Source organism: Mastomys coucha, unplaced genomic scaffold, assembly GCF_008632895.1.
Source record: "Mastomys coucha isolate ucsf_1 unplaced genomic scaffold, UCSF_Mcou_1 pScaffold9, whole genome shotgun sequence".
NCBI classification, from domain to species: Eukaryota; Metazoa; Chordata; class Mammalia; order Rodentia; family Muridae; genus Mastomys; species Mastomys coucha.
Genome location: NW_022196915.1, coordinates 56,289,692 through 56,313,293, shown reverse-complemented (window position 1 = coordinate 56,313,293; position 23,602 = coordinate 56,289,692). Strand labels below are relative to the sequence as shown.

At 44.1% G+C, this 23,602-nt stretch overlaps 1 protein-coding gene across 3 annotated transcripts in view; it reads right to left on the bottom strand.

The window, feature by feature from the left end:
• Positions 1 to 5,660, bottom strand: part of Pebp4 (phosphatidylethanolamine binding protein 4) — a 231,144-nt gene extending 225,484 nt beyond the window's left edge. For 2 of the 3 annotated variants that reach the window (XM_031361242.1, XM_031361243.1), the window contains exon 1: positions 5,466 to 5,660. The gene's annotated coding sequence lies outside the window, so the exon portion shown is untranslated. The remainder of the gene's footprint in view (positions 1 to 5,465) is intronic. The other variant, XM_031361241.1, reaches the window with a different exon arrangement.
• Between the last annotated feature and the right edge of the window lie 17,942 nt (positions 5,661 to 23,602).

The following is a 23,602-nucleotide window of genomic DNA, read 5'->3' as shown; positions in this document are numbered from 1 at the left end:
TCTCTCTAATTTGGTAATTGGAGAAATAGATCCAATATTGTACAATCCATATACACTTTCAGCTTGTTCATGACAGTGTCTATGTACAACATAATGGTCTTGAAATCTTGCTTCTCCTATCTCAGCCTCTCTGTTAGTAGTATTGTTTATTTCATGTTTTTACACTATACTATGGTTTTCAGAACAGCTTACATATTTCAAAAGTATTTATATACCCAAAAGAAACATAGATAATGAAATTGGGAGGGGGCTTGTAAGAGAACAACAAAGAATGGGACTGAATGCTTTGCTTGACGTCTGTAACTCTTGTATCAAGTTTGAAGGAGAGGACTTTATAAGTTACTCTTTCTCTGAGATGAATGCTTTTCCAAATTATCACAGCCAATGAACCAAATTCTTAACCTCACCTAATATCTGTGCCACCCTCCAAGCAGAACCATTGTTCATTGAAACAGTTGGTGAATGACTTTATGGATAGGACATCTTAATACACATAGCGATTCTTAAATGAATGTAACCTGTTCTCTGTAAGCTGAGAATAAATTCACTCACTCATGTCAAATAGCTTTGACCATAGCAGGAAGTCTGTATCCAAAACTTGTGCCTATAATTCATTCCTTGGTGCAGCAGAACTGTCAACTCTCAGCTTAGCTATGATGGAGGTAAATCCTTTGGTGATGTTAGGGTCACTGAATTATTACAATGAAATCCAATGTCTAAAAATTGTTCTTAATTTGGGCTTTAACCACAGGAAGAGCCAAGATTTTAAGCTCTACTAAATACAAAACAAACAATCAGCTGGGAGGTGGTGGTGCATGCCTTTAATCCCAGCACTTGGGAGGCAGAGGTAGGCAGATTTTTGAGTTCAAGGCCAGCCTGGTCTACAGAGTGAGTTCCAGGACAGCCAGGACTATACAGAGAAACTATGTCTCAAAAAACAAACAAACAAACAAGCAAAAAGACTTTTTATATTTATGTTCATTTAAGAAAATACTAGTAGTGATGTATTATTTTGAAATATACAGTTAATATGTTTGGAGTTATTTAAAATTTATGTTGAGAAAAATGTATGTATTTTCAGTATTGCTGTAGACAAGCATCTACATAAGACTGTTCAATTGATTGTTGTTTTATATCAAACAACTTTTATAATACTCATTTTTATTGTTATAATATTTTATAAATTTTAAAGAATATGACAAAAAAAGATATTGTAGGTATTGGGAGGAATTGAGGTACAAAAGGGAAACAAGAATGTGATGCAATTCTATTTACTTAAAATATGTTTTTAAATGTTAACAAATTCAGATAAATTGAAATCATGTAACTTTCATCATAAAGAAATAAGTTAAAAGAAAGAAAGAAAGAAAATAAGTGAATCCAAGAAGCAGAGCTGATGTTAAAAAAAAAAAAGAAAGAAAAGAAAAGAAAAAAGGGATAGAACCAATCACTAATAGTCTCCCAACCAAAAGCAGCCCAGGACCAGATGGGTTTAGTGCAGAATTCTGTCAGACCTTCAGAGACGACCTGACACCAATACTCTTCAAACTATTCCACAGAATAGTTTACAGAAACAGAAAGAAGACTAGAAACAGAAGGAAGGCTACCCAATTCATTCTATGAAGCCACAGTTACACTGAGTATTATCCCTTGGAGAAGGAACAGTTTCTGTCTAATCAGGAACTTGTCACAATTTCCTTTCATAGAGGTCTAATAAGAGATTTTTTTTTTCTACTTCTATCATGTTTAATGTTCCAAATAGATTTTAAAAACTGGTTGAGTGCATATTACTTTTAGCTTCAGAAGATATCATGTATATTTAAGAGGCATTTAACTATTATAAATTATTTTGATGACTTAAAAAAAATCAATTTACCAAGAAGATTGCTATCCTCAAGCTAGCTTCAGGTGTTCAGAAGCTCCGTTTCTGTTGTGACTATGTTGGAAATTAAGAAATGCAGAACCTGGGCAAAGAGTTGGCTCAGTGGCTCAGGACACTCATTGTTTCTAAAGACCCAGTTTTAATCTCCAGCACACATGTGGAGATTCATCACCTCGTTGGATGCCAAGAATATATATGATGCAGAGAGGCAGACAAGTCTAAAAACTGGAAAAAGAAAGGGAGAGAGAGAGAGGTGGAACCATAGTGTCACATAGTGGTACTTTTCTATAATCTCAGTACATGGTGAGAATTGAGGCAGGAAGATCACTAGGACTACAATAGTGAGTTCTAGACCTACCTAGGTTACATATAGGAACCTTTTCTCAAGAAACATTGAAACAATGAGAAAAACAAAACAAACAAACAAACAAAAACACCTAGGAAAGCCAAGATGGAAGAGGCTAATAAGAAGTGCTTTAGTGACTAAGGGCCCCATCCTGGGAAGGAGCTAGTGGTCCCTATTATAAATGAGTGAGCTTGAGAGACCACCCTCTGGCTTCTCACTTTAGATGATCTCTAAGTCTTGCATTGGATCTACCATTTTGCCATGTGATGCAGCCAGGGAGTTGTTAGTACCATGCTCTTGTACCCACAAAATTATAAGCTAAATGAACCCCATTTCTTTATAATGTAACTACCCTTGGATATTTTATGTTAGCAACAGACAACCCACTAATACAAAGCTATAATAATTATAAATATATACCCACCAAGCATCAGTGATCCAAACTATGTGAGGTTTGCAAACATTGACAGATTTAAATAGAGAAATGGATAACTTGATGAGAGTAACAGTTGGAGAACTCAATAGTATATTTTAATTTTTTTTAAATTTTATATATTTATTGTGGGGAGTGCACAGACCAGGACATACATGTGGAGGTTAAAGGACAATTTTGGGGAGTTATTTCTTTTTACCTCAAGGATCCTCGGAATTGAACCCTGATCATCAGGCTTGGCTCCTCAGTGTCTTTACCTATTGGGCCATTCCAGTAAAGACAGAACTCAATAGTATATTTTAATTTTTTTTTAAATTTTATATATTTATTGTGGGGAGTGCACAGACCAGGACATACATGTGGAGGTTAAAGGACAATTTTGGGGAGTTATTTCTTTTTACCTCAAGGATCCTCGGAATTGAACCCTGATCATCAGGCTTGGCTCCGCAGTGTCTTTACCTATTGGGCCATTCCAGTAAAGACATAGAGGATCTGAACAATACTATAAACCAATGGAATGTATCAAGATAAACCTAACAGCCCATTCAACAAAAGGGTAATGAACATGCTCCAAAACTAAACATTCTCCTAGTTACTGTGTCAAGATACAACAGCAAGTCTTTTTTTTTTTTTTTTTTTTTTTTTTTTTTTTGGTTTTTCAAGACAGGGTTTCTTTGTGTAGCCCTGGCTGTCCTGGAATTCACTCTGTAGCCCAGGCTGGCCTCGAACTCAGAAATCCGCCTGCCTCTGTCTCCCAAGTGCTGGGATTAAAGGCATGCGCCACCACCGCCCGGCAGCAAGTCTTAATGGATATAAATTGTGGGAATCACACAGCATGTGTTTTGGGTTCTGCAGAGTAAGGCTAGAAAATAACATGATTGTAGTTGGAGATGTCAGTACTCCCCTGGAAGGGCTCAGTAGGAAAAGGTACTTGCTGCAAGCTTGAAGAAGAAATACTGGAAATGCCACAAACAGGTTGAAATTAAATAGCATTAGCATATATTTTTGGCAATGCTGGGAATCAAACCCAGGGCCTCATGCATGCAAGGAAGCCATCTATCGCCAAAGGACATCCCTAGTCCATCAACAGCACATCGGTAAACCAACCAAGAAGAGATTATTAGAGAACTCAGAGAATAGCCAGAGAGAAATGAAATTAAAACACAATATACCAAGGTAGATGGGTTACAGAGAAAGCTGGAAGTGATCTCAGATCACTGTAAACAGAAATAATAAGACAGTAAGTGTGGTGTTATGATGCACACCTTTAATCCCAGCACAGGCAGAGCAAGCAAAGGCAGGTGAATCTCTGAGTTCAAGGCCAGTCTTGTCTACAAAGAAACTCTGTCTTGAAAAAGAAAGAGTGGAGAGAAGGCAGGGAAGGAGGAGGAGGAGGAAGAGGAAGAGGAGAAGAAGAAGAGGAGAAAAGAAGAGAAGGGAAAAAAGAAAAGAAAAAGGAAAAGAGAGAAGAAGAGAAGAGAAGAGAAGAGAAGAGAAGAGAAGAGAAGAGAAGAGAAGAGAAGAGAAGAGAAGAGAAGAGAAGAAGAGAAGAAGAATGGTCTGCCAAAATGTTGGGCAGCTCACAACCACCTATAATTCTAGCTCCAGGATATCTGCTGCATGTACACACACACACACACACACACACACACACATGTTCCCATAAATAAATGTTTTTTTTTTTAAAGCAGGAAATTGTTACATCAGAAAAGAAACTCAAAAGAAACTCAAGGCTGTATGTGGTGTGCATGCCTTTAATCTCAGTATACAGGAGGCAGAGACATGTATATCTCTGTGAGTTCAAGGTTACCCTGGTCTACATAAAGAGTTCAAGCCTTGGTATATATTGTGGTCTAATGATTTCCAATAAAGATACTAAGAACGCAAAACAGAGACCACCATCTCAACACACGGGGATTGCTAGCTATAACACTAGATAGCCCCATGCCAAGGAACACACCACACATAAAAACTGAGTCACAGTGAGTCAGTTTTAAATCTAAGAACAAGTATAGAGAATTCAGAAGAAAACACAGGAGGAAACTGTCATAGGATTGTCATGGATTGGGCAATGACATATCATTTTTTTATGCCAAAAAGCACAAGGACTGGAAGCAAAGGAGACAAGCTGGACTTCCAACAAAATTGGACCTCCGTTGTCCTTCCAAGGACAGACTCAATCTGTGGGTCGCCATATTTCCAAGTGTGGGAGGAGACAGGGTTATTTCTGTTGTTGTTGTTTTGTTTTCCTGTTTCACAGAAAAAGTGAGGAGGCCGTAAAAGAAGGCAATGAGGGCCTGGAGAAATGGGCCTGGAGAAATGGCTCAGCGGTTCTCAGTGCTCACTGCTCTTGCAGAGGATGGACATTTGGCTCCCAGCACCCACAACTGTCTATGATGCCCACTAGGGGATCCAACACCCTCTTCTGGCCTCAGTGGATGTTGTATACATGTGATGTGCACACACATTCACAGAAATTAAAATAAAAATATTTTAAGGAAGGAAACATGCTAAGAGACTGTCAGATTGAGCCTTGCTGAGGTCACTTGTGCTCTTTGCCCAGCCCAGAGCCTCAGCAGTTGGGAACATTCCAGTGCCCTTTATAGAGATGATTAGAGAAGTGTTTATGCTTAGAAATGCTACAAATGATGTATTCAAATCACATGAAATTGGAGGGTTAGAAAATGCTATCCTTGACACTAATTTCTGTCAAATTTCTGCATCTCAGTCTCTCTGTTTTTTATACTCTGGTTTATGGAAAGTCCCTATATCACACCAGGAGCCAAAAGTGCTTTTTCACTTACCGGGTTTACGGCATCCTGTGCTATATTGGTGCTGCTCTCTTTTGGGGACTCTTGATCCGTTTTGAAGCTGGCAGAGGTCCCTTAGGGTACCCTCACAGGATTTGTCTAATGGGATGAGGATTAACTGGTATTGAGGACCTATATAATTCTTATAGAATGTTCGCAGAGGGAGCACAGGACAGGGGAAGCAGTTGGCTGTTGGGGAGGCAGTTGGAGAAAGTTCCAGAGAAGTTCCAAGGACGTGCTTTTAGTTTCGATGGGAGAGGACAGGAAAAGAAGGGAGGAAGAGGTTGCTGTCCTCCAAAGGATTCTAAAGCGGAGAGTGGGAACTTCAGGAACAATTCTTTCACTATTCCTCTTATTTTCAAGGGACACTATAGATGCAGGAGGAGAAAGCTGCAGATGGATGCAGAAAGTCAAAGAGCTGGATCCAGCATTTAGAGACAGATGAACAGCATCCAAGTGAATGCAAACGGCAGGAAGTTCAGACAGAAAATGTCCTTGGAGCCATTTGCTTCCCCAACCTGTGTGAGCTACAGAAATTTGAACAAAGGACTCATTTCCTGTCTCCAAGGGTGCAGTTGTCCTAAAATCAACAAGCTCAGGACAAAACTCAGGGTCTTCCTGGACCAGGATTTCCTGCTGTGTTTCAATAACCACACCTGGATTTACAAATTTAATTTCTGTTAGAGAATTCCTTCCAAGAAAATAAAGGAACCTAATGGATTTGAGAGCAGAGACACTGCAACCTCAATTACTAGGTAAACTGAGGCAAGAGAGACTTGCAAGGTCAAGGCCAGGCTGAGCTACAGAGGGGTTCACATTTAGTCCCAGCAACTTAGTGAGAGCTTATATCAAAATCAAGCATAAAAAGATAGCGCTTGAGAGATGTGGTGGCACATGGCTTTAGTCCCAGCACTTGGGAGGCAGAAGCAGGAGGATGTCTATAAGTGCAAGACCAGCCTGGTCTACAGAGGGAGTAGGACAGCCAAAGCTGTCTGAAACTCTGTCTCAGAAAACAAGAACAACTAAAAGCTAAGTAATGCATCTCATTGGTAGAGTACTTGCTTAGCACACATAAAACCCTGGGTTTGATCATAACACAGAGGCATGAATTTGTAAATCACATCACTCAGGAGGCAGAGACAAGAGGATCAAGAAGTTCAAGGTCAACTTCCACTGCTCAGTAAATTCAAGATCAGTCTGAAATATATGAAATCCTATTTTTTCTAAACTTTTATTGCATTATGATGAGAAAAGTTACATGATTTCAATCTATCTGAATTTGTTAACATTTAAAAACATATTTTAATTAAATAGAATTGAATCATTCTTGTTCCCTTTTGTACCAACTGCTCCTCCCATAGACCTTTTTTTTTTTTTTTGGTCTTTTCGAGACAGGGTTTCTCTGTGTAGCCCTGGCTATCCTGGAACTCACTCTGTAGACCAGGCTGGCCTCGAACTCAGAAATCTACCTGCCTCTGCCTCCCAAGTGCTGGGATTAAAGGCATGTGCCACCACTGCCAGGAAATCCTATTTTTTTAAAAAAAAATGTAAGAGGTCAGGGGTAGAGAGCTGGGGATACAGATCAATTGTAAAGCACTTCCTTAATATACCCAAGGTCCTACTGGAAAGGAAGAGGAAAAAGAGAGGAGGAAGAAGAAGGAAAGAAGGGAGGAAAGGAAAGAGGGCGGGAGGAAGGGAGAAGTCAATGGAAATTCACACACTAGTTGTGAAAGGCTGGAGAATTTTAGAATTTTAAAATAAGAGCATTTAATAGAAATGTATCAGTAGAAATGTATGGTGTAAAACCTTTACCTAAAAGGACATGGAGGGCCACTGTAGCCAGCCAGGAATGTAGACTGGCCAGTTCCAGGAACCTCAGGGCTCTGGTTCCCGATACCTGCCCCTCCTGACTGATCCACAATGAGGACGGAACTAGGAATGAAGGTCTACTGGTTTACAAGGCTCTCCACCCTGCCGACCCGACCGATAGATGAAGATTAATTCCTAGAAGGAATATGTTCCCCTCCCTAACTGACTGATTACCTTGGGTTGGGTCCCTCTGAAATTTTTCAGGGTTTTTTTGTTATGTTTCCTTGGTAACCCCCTCACCCCTCCTAGTTTGTGGTTTTTTCCCTTTAAATACCCCTCACTTCTTATGTTCGGAGTCGAACTCCTCTGGCCTGCAAGGTTACGAGATCGACCCCGTACCAGCCTATCCCCAATAAACCTCGTGCGCTCGGAGCAGCAAGATTGGTCTCTCATGAGTTATTGGGTGGTCGCATCATCCCAAGGCTTGAGTGAGGGTCTCCCTAGCTCTGGGGGTCTTTCATTTGTTCATTTTCAACCCTAGCTGCCCATTGGAGACCTGGAAATAGCAACGGCTCTTGTCCTTCAGGAGAATTCTGCCACACTCTGAGGGCAAGACCCAGGCATGGTTAGATGTTTCTTAGGAGAGTCTGATGAGCTAGCTGCCAGCTCCGAGTTCCTGTGTTAAGCATAGGTGAGTGGCAGGCATTTACTTGAAAGGTGCTGAAGGCAGGAAGGTGAAAGATGCTGATCCTGCTGCTGCCTGGCTCAACGCTTAGCATCCTCCACCCAAACTAAAAGAAGAGGACTGGAGTGGAAGAGTGTCGGCCTAGGATAAGCAAGTCCCTGGGTCTGATCCCCACTCCTGCAAAGAGAACAAAACAAAACTGCAAGATGGAAGCTCACAAGGTGCCAGTGAGTGCCAGTTCTGTAAGGGCATCCTTTCCAGATAGTCCCTGCTGTCCTCCAGGAGTCCTTAGAGTCCTTAGAGGACTTAGCAGTCCTTCTGGTTGATCTGCAAAGGAGCCATGAGGTCTTCACAAGGAGTGACAGCCTCCATCACTTTTTGAAAGTACCTCCGAAGGAAGCTTCAGGGCAGACATATCTAACTGCCCCTGCAGTTTCCTGAGCCTGTCTCGAAGGAAGGAAAGAAGAGATAAACACTTTCCACCTCTTCTCTTTGCCTCCGGGTATCCTGCTCCGCACTGCCGAGCCTGCTCCAAAGGCAGTGATAGTGTTGCTGTTCACCATACTCCAAGCACCCTGAGAGTGTGTCTAATTTGCACTGTTTTATTTAATCCAGCCATGTGACCTAGGTCCCTGGGTTACAGCCAAAGCTTGGCATACATATCAAAGGGCACACAATTAGTGAATGGAAGAGCTGGATCCCCAACCCAGATTCTTCTGTATCCAAAGCCTATGTGTTGGCTTACTCCTCCCCCTTGCTAAGACATCCTTGGCTACCTGAGTTCTCTACCTTCTCCCAAAAGGCCTGTGATCACAAGTGTCTCTTCCTTGTAACAAGCTGTCACTTTGATTCACAGCTCCCCCAAGCTGTAATGGCTGCAGAATCATGTGGGGTCCTGTTTCTTGGATGCTCCTCTGTGTCTCACCCTACTTATTCACGCACTCAATCAACAGATAGTTTCTGGGTCCTCTCCAGGCTGGATGCTGCCAGCCTCTGGTGCTTGGCTATCTTGCTGTTAACATCAGTCTGGAATTAGAAAGGGGGACAAAATGGTCTCAGCCAGGTCTGGAATAGTGGCTTAGCTGATTTCTTCTGAGGCGGGTGAGTAAAGAACTCATCAAATGCTAAACATCTTCAAGCCCACCCAATGTGCAAAGTAGCTTTGCACATTATTACCAGGCTGCACAAAGCAGCAGGTGGTTTAATGGGAAAGACAAGCATTTACTTAACCTACTATAGAATATCAGATACTGTGATGAGAAGGAACAAAAACTAAATAGCAGAGAACAAGTCCTGAGTTAAAGTGCTATCACAGGTCAAGGCTAGGCTTAGGGCATCGTCTCATGGGACTAGAATTGTTCATCGCACAATGCATCAATGAGTCTTAGAAGCTGTATTCTGTAAGCTCGTCCTCTGTTCTTTGATGAGGACTAGAACTCATCATATATGGAATCCTTAGTGCATGACTTAGCCCCAAACCCTCACATCTGATCACATCACATGGTGATTGCATGTATAGCAAGGTAGAAGATGGAATGTAGTCAAGTCATTAAAGCTAAAATGGTCAGCTACAGCAAGTGTAACCTACTGAGTGGGAGAGGCCCTGGCCCATGTGTCATGTTATCCACAGATACCAGCCAAAAAGCAAAGATCAGGCCAGGGGTGAGGCTGGGGCAGGGGTGAGGCTGGAGCAGGGGTGAGACTGGGCAGGGGTGAGGTTGGGCAGGGGTGAGGCTGGGGCAGGGGTGAGGCTGGGGCATGGGTGAGGCTGGGCAGGGGTGATGCTGGGGCCTTGACTTTGAGATCTCAGAGGAAAGCTGAGTCTTTTTACAATCCTCCTCCTGGTATGCCTCCTCGGAGAGCGGGCTTGTCAGTAGATGACTGCTAAGAATGAGTCAGATCTTTGTGCAGTTTATTCTGTCTTCCTTTAAAGGCAACCTTACCCGTGTGATAATCTCCCAAACAATCCCAAGGCATGCAGGGAAAGAGTTAGAGGAGACTTGCCATCCTTTGCAGCTCCAGAGGAGAGAAGGATGGAGTGACCTGGAGGCAGATTTCTAGCAATCATTGGTGGGATGAGAAGTCTTCTGCTGGGCTCTGTGTGGACTCACAGGCCACCCTTTAGCAAAATATCCAGACAGGTCCCACCTTGCCCAACCAGGGACACTGCAGAAAGGATTCCACACTCAAGTAAAAGATGAATTTGAGGTGCCGGATTTTTAGCCTATTCTCTGTAGAGGTGCTTCAAGAATCTTTGTGGATACGGTGTGTGGGGAGAGAAAGCCAAGCGGTTGGAACATGGTTCTGTTTTCTGCATTAGGGTTCTATATTACATGGTTTGTGTGTCACCGTGATTGATAACCTGACAGAAATAAATGGCGGGAAATAAGATTTATTTTGGTTCAGGGTTTCAGAAGGTAGTAGGCCATCGTAGTGAGGAAGAACTGGCAGAGTTACTCAAGTCTGTTGGACCAAAGGCTTAGAGAAAGCAGAGAGAGCTAAAACCAGGGACCCTACAAGCTTCAGAGGCTTACCCCTAGTGACCCTCTTCTGCCAGCTAGGCCATATCTCCAAAAGACTCCACAGCTTCCTAAAACAGCACAGTAAGTTGAGGAATACACATTCAAAACATGAGTCTATAAAGGGCATTTCAGATCCAAATCGTAACGGCTTCACTAATAATGAGGGGACTGGTAAGGTCTTACCACCAGTTTAAAGGGTAGACCAAGGAATGAGCGAACTTATAGAAGAACAATATTGAAATCAAAGGGCTAGGAGATGGCTCAGCAGTTAAGAGCACTGACTGCTCTTCCAGAGGTCCTGAGTTCAATTCCCAGCAACCACATGGTGGCTCACAACCATCTGTAATGAAATCCGTTGCCCTCTTCTGGTGTGTCTGAAGACAGCTGCAGTGTACTCATATAAATAAAAAGTAAATAAATACCTTTAAAAAATACAAAATAAAATATTGAAATCAGTGTGCAAATGATAACATCCATGGCTTCTTCCATGGTGGATGCCATGACTGAGTTTTATGTCAACTTGACACAAGCTAGAGTCACCTGAAAGAAAGCCTTCTATAAGATCCAGCTGTAAGGCATTTTCTTAATTAGTGATTGATGGGGGAGGGCCCAGCTCATTGTGGGTGGTGCTAGCCCTGAGCTGGTGGTCCTAGATTCTATAAGCAGGCTGAGTAAGCCATGGAGCAAGCCAGGAGGCAGCATCCCTGTATGGCCTCTGCATCAGCTACGGCTTCCCCTTCTAAGTGGTTTCCCACCATTCTGCCCTGATGTTCACTTCTCAGGGCTCAGCCTGACACTTTACCATCTCCCAGAAATGCTCCCCCTTTGGCAACTGGCCATGCAAGCTTCCTAATGGCTTCCTTCTGGCTCTCCCATTCAGTCACTTCTTTACGCTACAATCGCTGAGCCATCTCTCCAGCCTGTAAGTACAGCTTTTACATTTACAACAATTCAAACCCTAGGCTTCCCATTCATTCCCTTTGGACTTACCATTTGGACTAATCATGCCTCAATTGGGGCAGGGCAGGTTCTGACACTGGGAGGGAAGATCACCCTAAAGCCATCAAAACTAATCAAATGGAGCCAAAGGACGTTGTTTCACTTTATTAATATTTTCAGTAGAAGCCACAATGAAGGCTTTTGGCCACATTTCCCCCAATCCATTTGGTTTCCCCGGGTAACAAGACCCCAATCCTAACCCTAACCCTTTCCTATTTACAAACCTTTACAGACCCTCCCTTTCTTCAGTAACCTCCTTCCCACTCTACTTCCTATTTTGCAGGGAAGAATAAGAGTTATTGGGGCTGGTGAGATGGCTCAGCGGATAAGAGCACTGACTGCTTCTTCCAAAGGTCCTGAGTTCAAATCCCAGCAACCATATGGTGGCTCACAACCACCTGTAACAAGGTCTGATGCCCTCTTCTGGTGTGTCCGAAGTCAGCTACAGTGTACTTATGTATAATAATAAATAAATCTTAAAAAAAAAAAAGAGAGTTATTGACAAGAGCTTCCAGAATTGCCCCACCTTCCTTCCAGGACTCTAAAGGCTTCCCTCTCCTCCTGCCTTCAGACCTCTGCCAATCATTTATTTCTTTCCCTCCTCTGCATTTTTGATCCCTTCCCCTTCATTCATTTTATCTTAGGAGCACTTTCTAAGAATGTGTTCAAAAGTAATCCATAGTGGATGTTGAGATCCATTAGCAGACGCCCCTTCTGCACAGAAATATATATATACTCCCTGTTCCCACCTCGCTGCTGATGGCTTAGAGCTTACTCCCCTGTGGGAACTACCAAGGAGATCTAGCTGCCTAGGCGACACTCACATCCATTTTCAGGGCACGCCTCATCCAATGACTGATAAGGAAGCCTCGGGTTTATTTTATTAAGATTAGTAAGCCACACAGACACAGATATGATTGTCTCAACGGGAGAGTTTGAGTTCACACGTCCCTACATACATTAGTGAAAGTGCCACTGAAGCTGAGCATTGGCTTCAAAGACATGGAGCCCTAGGAAATCCCAGCACACTCAAAAAGAAAAGTATCTGAAGGGCAGAAGGTACGCTACAGGGGCACTTTATAAAAACACCATCATCAGGGAAACCAAATGGGTAGGGGGAAATGAGCCCAAGACCCTTCATTGTGACTTCCACTGAAATACTAATAAAGCGGAACAATGTCCTTTGGTTCCACTTGACTAGTTTTGATGACTCTAGGGTGTTCCTCTCTCCAGGTATCAGAACCTGCCCTGCCCCAATTGAGGCATGATTAGGTAATACTAAAAAGCCCAAATGAAATGAATGGAAAGCCTAGGGTTTGAATTGTTGTAAATGGAAAAGCTGTACTTATGGGCTGGAGAGATCTGGCTACTCTGCCAGAAGTCCTGAGTTCAATTCCCAGCAACCCCAAGATGGCTCAGCGCCATCTATAACGGGATCTGATGCCCTCTTCTGGTATGCAAGTGTACATGCATTTATACACTAAATATATACATATATATGTATATACTCTACTTCACTCTATATATGTATATACTCTACTTCATAAATATGTATATATTTAGTGTATAAATATAACATATATATGTATATATTTAAGCTGTGTAATGGGGTGGGGCAATGTCATTTTTCAGCTCTAAGAATCGCCACTCTGGAGGATGAGCCAGTCTCTCAAGGATCAGCAACCCCATTCCGTATCAAAGCATCAGAGACAAACAGAAATTAGAAAGACATGATACGTAGGTAGAGCAAGGCTCTCCCCTCTCATACTCCTGATGGAAGGATGACTGAAGGACCATCGCAGATCTGCAGCTCCAGCTAGCTCTGCAAAGATCTTCATCTCTGCATCTCAGGCCCACTCCCCCAGCAGCTCCATCTACACTGCTTCCCCCACTCAGCTCTCCCTAACAACTGCCCTGCCTGCAAATACTCGTCTTGGCATCCGTTTCCTGGGGAACCAATATAGACACTCTCTACACCCTCCCCACAACCCTACTAACTGCCACCATCCAACCTCTCCTTCCCTCCTCCCCCCATCCCTCTACCTCCCCTTCCCCGGCAGCCAAACATCTTGGAGGAAGAACCCCTCCCTATTCCTGGCCTCCCTGTGTTCCAGTTGCTTTGCACACCTCCATGGGTCAAGACTAATGCCACCTTGTATGTTGAAACCTCAACACAGAAGATGTGCTTCACTGCCTACATGCTGGACTCAGTGTGGGCTGACACTTGGCTACCGGGCACTTCGAGTTTCTGGTTGTTACTATACCTTCCACCTCCTAGCTGGTCCTTCTCTCTTGTGCACATAGCTTGGCTCAGTTGCTTCAGCAAGCCCTTACAGCCATTACTTACATATCTTTTTTTTAAAGTTTATTTTATGTATATGAGTACACCATAGCTGTCTTCAGACACACCAGAAGAGGGCATCCGATCCCATTACAGATGGTTGTGAGCCACCATGTGGTTGCTGGGAATTGAACTCAGGACCTCAGGAAGAGCAGTTAGTGCTCCAGCCCCATGACTTACACTTCTGTGTTAGAACTCTTGCCCTGTCCAGCTAACTGTAGCTTAGACAGTCCCACTTGAATACTCCTCAGGTATCTCATGCTTGAGCTTGAGTGAGACAAGAGGATGGTCTCCTGTAAGTTTTCTCTTCCATTCTCCTTGGTCTTAGTGTCCATCTACCCAGCACCCTAACCTCAGATTTGGAGTATCAGCTACAATGGCCCAGCGTCTTCTCCTCATCTGATCAGTCAAAGGCTGGTCCTTTTGAGACTCTCTTCTGAACATTATGGTTGACTTACCCACTGGGCACAGTGAGGAGGGCTCATGGTTCATATAGGAATCTGTACAACTGTTTTTATTTTTTAAAAAAATTAAGAAAAAAGTAACATGATTTATCCTAGAGTATATTTATCTCTGTGCCAATAGATATCAAATGTAAGTTTTAAGTGTGTGTGTGTGCATGTATGTAAATACATACAGAGGTCAGAGGACAACCTTGGTGTCCTTCCCAGGACTCATCAATCTTGTCTTTCAGACAGGATCCCTCTCTGGTCCTGTGCTCCACACTTGGACAGTCTGTCTGGTGACCAAGCCCCAGAAATCCACCTGCCTCCACCTTCCCAGTGCTAGGATTACAAGTGAACACCATGGATTTTCACAGACTCGGGTCTTCAGGCTTGCAAGGCTAGCATTTCATCAACTAAGCTACCCTCTAAGCCTCTCAACTCATGATGTAGACCAGGGTGCCACTGAGTTCACAGAGGTCCACTTGACTTTGACTCCCAAGTGGTGGGATTAACGGGTGTGCACCACCGCTTCCAGCCAGTTTTAATTTTTGCTAATGGAGGAAGGAGCCCCCTAATATCATCCTCTTAACTCACTAACCCCTAAGCACTCCTCCCCAGCCTAGCCCTCTTTCACATCAGTGGTGGTCTGAATGAAAATTATTGGAGGCGTGGCTTTGTTGGAAAAGGTGTGTCACTGGGTGTGTGGAGGGATGAGCTTTGAGGTTCCAGAAGCTCAAGCAGAGCCTAGTAGCTCACTTTCTCTTCTTGCTGCCTGCAGGTCCAGATGTAGAAATCTCAGCTACCTCTTCAGCACTATGTGTCCTGCCTGTCGCCATGCTTCCTGCCATGGAAATAATGGGCTGAACCTCTGAACTGTAAGCCAGCACCAGCTAAAAGTTTTCCTTTATAAGAGTTGCTGTGGTCATGGTGTCTCTTCACAGTTGTCTAACTAAGACACATACCATTTTGTCCTGTAACCAGTACAAACTGCTCATGCCCTGGGCCTCAAACCTAGAACCTCTACCACTGGGCCCACACCCAGACAGAGACCAGGACTCACTCACTAGTCCTCACACCCAGAGTTTCTGATGCAACAGATCTGAGGTGAGGCCAGAGATTTGCTTTGCTCCCCAGGCTTTGAGAACCCTCTGCCTCCGCTGTCAGGCTGGAAAGTATACTGCTATGCTAAGTCCTTTGTGGCTGTGTGGCATTTGATCACCTTCATCCTGCCTTTCAGAATCTACCTGCAATGGCTATAGTTTTTCATGAAAGAGATGGCATGTTTTCCATCTGGCCTTTGGGTCTTGGCACATTGGCCCCTGTCCTCTGTCTGGATAATCTATACCTATCAGTTCCTTCCCTTGAACTGACTAGTACCTTTTAACCTCCCGTACCTGCCCCCAAAATAGTCCTTGCACCCTCTCCTGAGGCCTTGACTGTTCTAGGCGTCATAGTGGATTTTAGCAGCAAAGGGATGGTCTCCTTCACACCTGCTGAGAACTAGTCAGAAACACAAAGGAAAATGACATTTAAAGGATGTCAGAGGAAGAACACCATATACAAGAACCGTGGAGGAGGAGGAGGAGGAGGAGGAGGAGGAGGAAGAGAACCCGACAAAGTATAAAGCAAGCGAAGGAGGGCTGCAGTCTGACAGGAAGTAGTGTCAGACAGGAAGGAAAGCTTCTTCCGGCAATGAAGGGACCACTGAAGGAATGGAGGGATGAGTGAAGGGAGAGGAGGCAGCTCTCCTGCATGATAGAGGTCTCCTCCTGGCTGAAGCAAGATGAACAATACTAAGCCAGAAGCTGTTCCAGATTCCAGAGATTGCTGGCCAAGGGGCAGCCTCTGCTGCTGCTGCTGCTGCTACTGCGGCTTCCTTTGGCCATCTTCTCCTCTTATGTCCTTCTCCTCATCTGCTTCCTCTCCTCCCCTCCTGCTGCCACCTCTTTGGTCAGATGAAACCCACCCCAGGCACCAACCCTTCTGGGAGTCACCTGACTCCTCTGAGGCTCCTAGCCAGCTCAGGAAGTCATGTGATCACTTAGGCATGCATGACAGGCTCCCTGGGGATGCTTTGAGGGGTGACCTTGTGCCCAACTCCTTCCTTGCCTGTGAAGTGGGGCTGCCCCGTGGTCTGGGGGAGAGGGAGGAGAAGGTCTCTGAAGGCACGGGGCAAGCTTTCTTCCCTCTGCTGACTTAGGGCCCCAGTTTCCTAGCCTGGGTTATGTAACACCTGAGAAGAACTAGACTCCCTTGTCACCTGCACATTTTCTCTTTCTGTGGAGTGCTTCCTAGCCGCAGCTGCCTCTCAGAGCAGCTCTATTTTGGGAGCTGTTTTCGTTTGGCCTATATTAAGCACAGTCACAAGGCAGAGGCAAGGTGCGGGTGCAGGGTGGCCTGCGGGTTCTTTGTGTCTCTTTTAGTGTTAAGGGTGAGACAAATAGACAAGATGGAGCCTGCAGCTCTAGAGGGGAGACTCAAGTGGTCCATACAAGGGCCCAAGTGACAACAGAAAGCTGAGGTTTGGGCGGTCTGCCTTTAGCTCCCACAGGCCTAAGCCTCTGCCCAACTTCACATTCTAATTTCTCTCCTCATGCCTTGCTAAAAGAGAATCCCATAGTCCTGCTGCACAGGTCAGAAAGAAGCTTTGGTTCCCTGAGGCCTGCAAGGCTCAGAGACCAGGCTGGATTGGTGGGGGCCTGTGAAATACAGCCAGCAGGGCTATGCAACCCTCTACTAGAAATCCCTTCCTGACATCATAATTAAACCACATGACTAGTGGGAGCAGAGCAGGGACTGCTGGGAAGTGTCTGGGCCAGGTTCTAGAAACAGAGCTAGGACTCAGAGTTCCTCCTACTTTGAAGGCCTGTGAATAAAAGAGGCAAGGTCAAGAATTCATCTACTTTTGTCCACTGTGTCCTCTGTGTATAAGCTACCTGCTCCCTCATCACTCAGTAGTCTCCTTAGTTATCAGATAGACTACCCCATTGTTCAACTGTTGCTGCTCAAGCTACCTCATATTTATTTTTAGATTTTTTTTTTAATTTTATGTGTGTGAGTGATTTTTTTTTTTTTTTTTTTTTTTTGTCTGCATGTATAGCAAGTACATGCTTGGTGTCCATGGAGTTCAGCAGAGGGTGTCAGAACCCATGGGACTGGAGATATATACATAAAGTTCATCTACTGTCTTAGGATTTTATTGCTGTGAAGAGACACCATGATCATGGCAACTCTTATAAAGAGAAACTTTTCATCAGGGCTGGCTTCCAGTTTCAGAGGTTTAGTCCATTATTGTCATGGCAGGAAACAGTCAGACATGGTGTTAGAGGAGGAGCTAAGAGTTCTACATCTCAATCTGAAGGCAGCAAAAGGAGACTGTGTGCTACACTGGGCATAGCTTGAGCACAGGAGACCTCAAAGCCCACCTCCATAGTGACACACTTCCTCCAACAAGGTCACACCTCCTAATAGTATCACTCTCTATGGCTAAGCATTCCAACATATAAATCCATGGGGCCCATTCCTACCAAACCACCACACCTTCTAAGTACATAGTGTGCCCTTTTTCTCAGTCATGTCACCTGAGCCATTTCCTGTGGTGTCCCTAGATGTACCTATCCCATTTCCAGGGACCCAGTGCGTGACCCCAGACTGCTGACCCCAAAACCCACATCTCATGTGTCTTCTCCCACCCAAGAGTCAAGTCCTGCTGTCCCACTCACTGAGGCAACAAGCAACCTCCACCTTTCCAGAATGCATCTACCAACCAGATCCTACCTTCAGCCTCCTACCCAATTTGTGTCACAAAGGGACCAAGTGAAGACTTCCCTACCTCCTGGGGAGGACGCTGAGGTCACTTTCTAGGAAAGACCCAGGCTATGGATTAAGTTCTAGTGCATGGCTGGCACGGAGACACTGAGTTTGTCATGAATGCAAAGTAGGTCACGTGGGTCCCCCCCAGCTGCCTAGAAACACCCCCAAGAAGTGAGGAGGTGACTCTCTGGGAGTGGGTTTTCCTTGATGGGCAGAAGTGACCCAGGAGAGGAGTCAGGAAGGTGAGGGCTGAACACAAAGATGAGAAAAGACGAAAAACTGCAGAGCTTGAGTTTGGCTTTGTTCAGAGCAGCATGTTGAAATCCTGTCTCATCCAGGATTTAACCCATCCTTTTGTCCACTGTGTCCTCTGTGTATAAGCTACCTGCTCCCTCATCACTCAGTAGTCTCCTTAGTTATCAGATAGACCTACCCCATTGTTCAACTGTTGCTGCTTAAGCTATCTCATATTTATTTTTAGATTTTTTTTTTTAAATTTTATGTGTGTGAGTGATTTTTTTTTTTTGTCTGCATGTATAGCAAGTACATGCTTGGTGTCCATGGAGTTCAGCAGAGGGTGTCAGAACCCATGGGACTGGAGATATATACATAAAGTTCTAAGCCAGCATACGTGTGCTGGGAATTGAACCTAGGTCTTTTGGAAGAGCAGCAAGTGCTTTTAGGTGAATACTAGGGAACCAAACTTAGGCTCATGCTTATACAGCAGGCAATTTACTAATTGAGTCATATCTTCCCCAGATATCTCTCTGTCTCTTTTTATCTCTCTCTGTCTCTCTATCTCTGTCTTTGTCTCTGTGTGTGTGTCCCCAGATATCTCTCTGTCTCTCTGTCTCTGTCTCTGTCTCTGTCTCTCTCTCTTTCTCTCTCTCTCTGTGTGTGTGTGTGTGTGTGTGTGTGTGTGTGTGTGTGTGTTGAGACAAAGTCTCCTTATATAAACCTGCCTGGCTTCCAACTCATTATGTAACCCAGGCTAGCCTTGAACTTGTGATTCCCCTGCCTTAGCCTTCCAAGTGGATTACGAATGCGAGCCTGAGTAAACAAAGACTGTTTTGTTTTGGTTGGTTTTTGCCATGTAGCCTTGTGATCCTCCTCTCCCATCTCCCAAAAATGCTGGGATGACAGGTGCAAGCAGCATGCCTGGCTAAGTCCATCGTTCTTGCTATTGATAACAGCTATGTCGTTGGTGTGTGTAGTGCACTATTACTTTGTCACTATTTCAGAATGCACCCCTTCCACTCACAGAGCTGTCTGTGAAAAAGGGTGCCATCTTCTGCCAGCAGCAGCTTCACACATCTCAGGGTTTACCCCAGCTCCAGATTGCTATTTTCTCCTGTGCTTGATTCAGGCACGCACTGTTTTCCTTAGCACATGCTGCAGGAATAGACCCCAAGCCATGATCTATACTGTGAGCCTGGGTGTGAAGTCAGCCGAACCACCTGGGTTGGTGTAGGTGTAGTCTGTGACTGGGATACTTTCCTACCTGTGGTGGTTTCAATGGCTATGGCCCCCATACACTCATGTGTTTGGATGCTTGGCCCATAGGGAGTGGCAGAATTCGAGGTGTAGGTTTGTTGGAGTGGGTGTGGCCTTGTTGGAGTGGGTGTGGCACTGGGGGAACAGGCTTTGAGGTCTCCTATGTTCAAGCTATGCTCAATGTGGCACACAGTCCCCTCTGCTGCCTGTGAATCAAGATATAGAGCTCTCAGTTCTTTCTCCAGTACCATGCCTGCCCAGATGCTACCATGCTTCCCACCATGATGATAATGAACTAAACCTCTGAACTGTAAGCTGTCGCTAATTAAATGTTGTCCTTTATAAGAGTTGCCATAGTCAGGGCTTCTCTTCACAGAAATAGCAACCCTAATGGAGACACACCTCAAGCTAAAGCTGGATGTATTATATCAATCTGGAAAATATTTTTTAAAATACGCAGGAAAAAAATAAAAATGTTAAGATGTATAATTTTGACATGTTGGAATAACTTTAGTACACGTTTCTGTACTTTTCTTTTTTTTTTTTGTTTTGTTTTTTTTGTTTTTTCGAGACAGGGTTTCTCTGCATAGCTCTGGCTGTCCTGGAACTCACTCTGTAGACCAGGCTGCCCTTGAACTCAGAAATCTGCCTGCCTCTGCCTCCCAAGTGCTGGGATTAAAGGCATGCGCCACCACCGCCTGGCTTACTTTTCTTTAAAAAAAAAAAAAAAAAAGATTTATTTTGTTTATTTTCTGTGAATACACTGTCTCTCTTTTCAGACATACCAGAAGAGGGCATCAGATCCCATTACAGATAGTTGTGAGCCACCATGTGGTTGCTGGGAATTGAACTTAGGACCTCTGGAAGAACAGTCAGTGCTCTTAAACATTGAGCCCATTGAGCCATCTCTCCAGCCCCCTGTTACACACACTAGGACATCCACTGCTATCCAAATTCTATCATATGGACAGACATCCCCCATTCATTTAAACCTTTCCCTTCACACTGGTACGTTTGTTTCCCATGTTTTCTCCACCATCACCAGTGTCACTAAATATTTCTGGACTGAGGTCCTCACCTTAGATTTTATTAGGCTTCCTTGGATCAAAGTAGATGAGAATAGTTTAAGCCTCTGAATATATAAGGAAAGAAGAAGAAAAGCCAAGCGGCTGTTCTATCCTGTCATATTCAGGCTCTAGGCCTGTGAACTAAGTGGTAAAGGAGAAGTTAAAAAGAGACAGAAGGGTTTCTATGTGCATACATGGGAGTCAGTGGAAGAAGTAGCTGGGTTCTAGAGGCCAGTGTAAATTCTCCCTCAGGGCCAGGCACCCATATGGTAGCTTACAACTGTCTGTAACTCCAGTAACAGGGGATTGGATGCCTTCTTCTGGGTTTTGAAGGATCTGCATTCACACAGTGCACAGAAATCCATGCAGGTAAAACACCCATGCACTAACAAAATAAAATAATGAAATTAAAAATAGAAGTAGCTGGTTCATAAAGTGATTAGAGTCTTAAATCATCTTTATAGTATCTCTGGGGCCCTACATATATCATCTAAGTATTCAGATAAAATTTGCCAACTTATATTCCCACCAAGCAGAGGGAGTAGAATATTATCATTTAAGAACATTTTAACTTTCCCATGTCTATACCATAACCAAGTACTTGGGAAACAGAGACAGGAAAATCAGGAGTTCAAGTCTAGCTTAGTCTACATAGCAAAACCATACTTTAGGAACAAACACAAACACATTCTTTTTAAAAAGATGTATTTTATTTAATTATGTGTATGTGCATATTTATGTGTGCATATGCATGTATGAGTGCCCACGCCCTTGATTCCCCACCCTATAAGTTTTCTGGAAGGTCCCCTGCAAGAACAGCGTGTGCTCTCAACCCCTGAGCTGTCTCTCCAGTTCCCACAAAAGTATTCTGTATTCTTTCTTTCTTTCTTTCTCCCTTTCTTTCTTTCTTTCTTTCTTTCTTTCTTTCTTTCTCTTTCTTTCTTTCTTTCTTTCTTTCTTTCTTTCTTTCTTAGTACTCTTTTCCTTTCCTTTCCTTTCCTTTCCTTTCCTTTTCTTTTCTTTTAAGACAGGGTTTCTCTGTGTAATTTGGGCTGTCCTGGAACTGCTCTGTAGACCCAGTTGGCTGTGAATTTACAGAGATCTGCCTGCCTCTGCCTCCCAAATGCACCTCCACTTCCCCGCTATCACAAAAGCATGGTTATTGAGCATGCTGAGAGCCTGGTTTTAAGCTCTTCCACCAAATGGTGGGATGGAGGGAGGTTCTTACTGGTTTGATAGTTTATATGGGGCTGAACACTTTCTCCCCATGAACAAGGTGCAGGGTAGTAGTCCCACACTGGGGAGGGGAGGGGTTAATCTAATTTTCACTTGTTTTCAGTTCTGGAGACGCCAGGGGCCAGGGCCTCAGACATGCTGGGCAAGCACCCTACCATTGCACTATATCTCCCAGCCTTCTTTTTACTTTTCAGTTTGAAACAGGAACTTGTTAAATTGTCCAAGCTGGCCTAAAATGCATCCTGTAACCTAGGTAACCCTTTGACTGAAGAACTTCTCACCTCAACCTCCCAAGGAGATAGGCTTGTTCCCATAAGGCCCAATGTAAAACATTTAAAAATGTTTCTATATTTATTTCCTTTCTAATGAATCATATTTGCATGTTCTTTGCCTATTTTTAATTTGCCTAAATAATTTACTAGTACATTAAATCCCTGGAGGCTTAAATGCTCAGTTGTCACATTGGAATATTTATAAGGAGAGACAGTGAAAAACCTGGCTATTTTCTTACCAGTGTGAAGAGAAAAAAGAATGCATTTAATCACCAAATTCCTTCATAATTCTGAAAAAACAGAAGAGTTGGCTCATTTAACCAGCACAATTTAGATTGTTATCCTAGCTGTCTTCAAAGTACAATGCTCCACCGACGTCCAGTGCCAAGTTTTTTCACCAAACAAACTCTGTAGATATTTAAAATTTGGACTCTACATTCCAAGGAATCTAATCTCCCTACAGCTTTGTGTGATGCCTACAAACAAACACCTGAGTCCCAAGTTACAACTTGGGTGTTTCAACTTGATCACTGTTAAATGCACTCAGATCCCAGACCCTGTCACCCCAAACCAATATTTTTAAATTTTCTCTTTTAGCTACAGCCAATCAAAAAACAAACAAACAAACAAACAAAACAAAACAAAAACAAAAAACAAAAAAAAAAAAACCCCAAAACCACTAAATTGCTCTGGGCCAGCCTTTTTTCTGGTATCATCTTTTATCTGTTTGTAAAGCTTAAAACCAAAGCTTTTTTTTTTTTTTCTTACAGCAGTCTCATTTCCTTTTGTATCCAAATCATTAATGCCTGGGCATTAGGAGTTCTGTAATTCTTAGGGACAGGAGTTTCTGCAAACACGGATGCGGGGAATTGGCTCTTTAAGTCAGGTTGTGGCCACAATTGTTTTAAAAGCTGGGTTGTGGGAGTTAAGGAGGAGCTGCACTCAGCTGGTCCCAGTGTGGAATCCTCCCGGGCAGCAGGAAGCCCCTCCCACCCTCCCATCCCCCAACCAATCCTTTCTTTGCTTATCTGGAGCTGACTAGGTAGGGCAGTCCCCTCGAGACTGTTCAGTAGTTTGATTTTTAAGAGTTGATTCTTTCGCCAACCACAGTCATTTGAGAAAGCCACTGGGGCCTTACCGGGAATCTGCAAGCAGTGGCCAGCTCAGGCCCCTTGGCCTCGTTTGGGCAAGGCTAGAGTGGATCGGCAGGCAGGGGCTGGTCTGCGAAGCCCACCCCGAGTTTGCCCTGCAGAGCTTACGCTGCACAGCGGCCAGCCCACACCGCCAGTGCCAGCTCCTGGCCTCAGCTTGGCCCCGAGCCGGGTTAGCTGAATGCTAGCTGCAGCGGCCTTGCTGGCTGCTCTCGCCCCGAGCCTCAGTGTCTGCAGCATTTCCCCCCCTCCCCCCAAGTGCAGCAGTACTCTGCCTGAACCGCTGCACCCCACCT